The 2,892-nt window shown below is 36.7% G+C and overlaps 1 non-coding gene across 1 annotated transcript; it reads left to right on the top strand.

Moving 5' to 3' along the window:
• Positions 1-1,297: 1,297 nt before the first annotated feature.
• On the top strand, positions 1,298-1,404 carry LOC118606394. Its single transcript, XR_004952344.1, has one exon. It is a non-coding gene; the product is annotated as a U6 spliceosomal RNA (small nuclear RNA).
• Positions 1,405-2,892: the final 1,488 nt, after the last annotated feature.

Here is a 2,892-nt window from a genome sequence, read left to right as displayed (position 1 = left end):
GGTTTACTTCTTTAAAAGATTAAATAAAAATTACTTGCAATAAATGTAAACACTATGGCTGGAAAATTCTTTTGACAAACCTTCAGTCTTTGAAAAGAATGCAACAGTTTAGGTTTCAATCTCAGTCAATTAGGTGAGATTTGAAGATCTCTCCAATCAGAGAGATGTTCAACATTCACAATAAAAGCCGGAGTTTATTGCCTCTTCTTCAAGAGAAAAAAAATTAGGTGGACCAGTGGAAGTGAAAGTCAAACTACTCACTCACCTGTGGACCAGGTTGAGTTTTGGAGGCAGCCAAACATTTACGGATCACCTATATGCATCCCATGTGTTAAGAGAAGCTCAGGGCCACACCTTGTCAAAAATAAAAACCTTTCTCCACCTAGATGCCATAGTAAACACATTATCATCATCATCATTATCAACATCACCAGACATTTTTAAGAGTAACTTTATGTAAGGCTCTGTCATTCTATAATATTTAATGTCATCTCTCTTCAAGTTTTTATGAAATGCAGCATAAAACATATTATTGGAAAAAATGACCAGACACATTCGTGTCAAGGTTTTGGTTCCTAGCCCTCTTGCTTTGCTTTCCTCCTGAACAGGTAGCTGTTGATTCTGACAGAGAAAGAAGATGCACTGAGAAAAAGAAAGTAGACAGGGTAGAAAAGTTGTCCTGCAATGGAACCTGCAGCAGGGCTTGCCTCCCACTTCCCTCTGCCCTGTATTTTGCCCAAGGTCCTTATCTCTACTTCAGAATCAGTCAGAAGGGGAGAAGCATAAATGCCGCAAGCTGGTAACTGGAGGCTGATGGCGCCACTCCACAGTGAAGGAGAAAACACTGGCTTGGAAGCCATGAAGGCCAGGACTTAATTCGCAACTCTGCTCTGGTATTTAATCAATGTAATAATAATAAGCGCTTTGCGTATGTTATTTTATCAATCCTCAACTCAGACCTAAAAATGCTTTCCAGGGATTGTTGAATTGCTGGCTTATCATATCAAATATTACCTTCGTCACTTCTTCAGAAAAGATTTCCTCTTGCTACTTACTTTTCTTTTTTTTCCCTTCATATCATTTGATCCTCTCTAAAATTCTTTTAAATGTCTTTATATCTACTAATTGTCTTCACAAAATGAAAGCTCAGGAGAACAGAGGTCTTGTCTGTCTGGTAGTTTCTAGAGGAGTGTCTGTGTTCAACAATAACAATTCAACAAATATACGGAAAAATAATTTTGTATGAAAGAAGAAACTATTATTATTCCCATTTTACAAGTGAAGAAAGTAAGATTAAGTACTCGCTTTGACAGCACATATACTAAAATTGGAATGATACAGAGAAGACTAGCATGGCCCCTGTGCAAGGATGGCACATAAATTTATGAAACGTTTTATATATATAAATATAATATAAATAAATAATATATAAATATTATATATAATATAATATAATATAATATATATAAATATATACACACACACACACATATATATATATTAAGATTAATATAGTAAACTTACCAAGGTCAGTCTCATAGCAAGTAAGTGCACAGCTGTGGGTCCTAGACAAGCGGTCTGCCTCCACAGCCCATCCCTTTAACACCTATGCTTAAACTCTCCACCTCTCAGTTTGTCCCCTGTGAAAATGTGGGTACTATCTTCTTGTTGGGCTTCTCATAAGGACAAAGGTAATGTGCATAAAACTCCTGACACATGCTATTCAGTCAATAAATGGTAGATAAAATCTCTCAGGGAGTCTCGTGAACAGAGTCTAACACCATGTCCTTCTTTACAATGGTACACGCAATGCCAGCCACACTGCCTCCAAACTGGGATAGACATCTGCTTGTTTAGTTTGAGCCTAACTTACATGGAATAGAGTAGGAAGGAAAATAATTGGGCATTTATTGGCTACCATATGTCGGACACACATTAGCATACTTAATCACATTTAATAGTTAAGAAAATTTAGGTTCAGAAAAGTAAAGTGACAAGAACATGGACACACAGCACATGAAATTGGTCTTAGAGTCCAGGCAGGTCATACTGCATTTTAATTATTTGCCTGTATGCTTCTCTCACCAGATTTTATGCTCCTCCAGAACAGGGGTCAAGTATATAAGTTATCTGTGCATCTCTAGGATCTATACTTACACTGCACAGAGATATATGCCTACACACACCTGCATATATCTTCCATAAATTTTGGTCAAATGGACGAAAAAAGAAATGAGGTTCAGTGCTCTTTCTAACATGTCCTGTAACCTAACTGAGCTCCAAGACTAATTCTCAGCATTGTGAGTATGGGATACAATGTGAAACACACAGAAACACATAGAAAGAACTGCATCAGAAATGAGGATGGATGTGGATCTTCTTTTTCTGTTCAGGGAACACATTGTTCAGAAAGCAAAAGGACTAATTTCAAAGGTTCATTCTCAAAATGTAAAAGTGAATGATTGATACTAAATGTTCCAGGGTCTTTGCTCATTTAGGAGATTTGCTTAAAATCAATCAATAAATTAATCTAGTAATATTTATTGTGTTGAGTTAGGAGCTGTGGAGAATACTCCTAATTATTCACATTTGTGCGAAGTCTACATAGATATTTGAGTTACTCTACTTTCTCTTTAATTATCAGTACAGCCTGTGAGTTGGGCCTTAAGCCCCTATTACTGTTACAAAAGACCAAACAGAGGTCTGAAAATCATTTAGATTTCACTGGGTTGCATGGGTGGTTAACATCAGAATCTGGGTTTGAACTCATGTTTCAGATTCAAACTTCACATACATTTCTTAGAATATCATCACAGCTGAGAACAGAATCTTAAGATACATGTTCTGACATCCAAGAGTCCATGACCTAGTTGTGATTGACACCACAGTGCT

Source organism: Rousettus aegyptiacus, unplaced genomic scaffold, assembly GCF_014176215.1.
Source record: "Rousettus aegyptiacus isolate mRouAeg1 unplaced genomic scaffold, mRouAeg1.p scaffold_m13_p_1, whole genome shotgun sequence".
NCBI lineage: Eukaryota > Metazoa > Chordata > Mammalia > Chiroptera > Pteropodidae > Rousettus > Rousettus aegyptiacus.
This window is presented reverse-complemented; position numbering and strand designations above follow the sequence as displayed.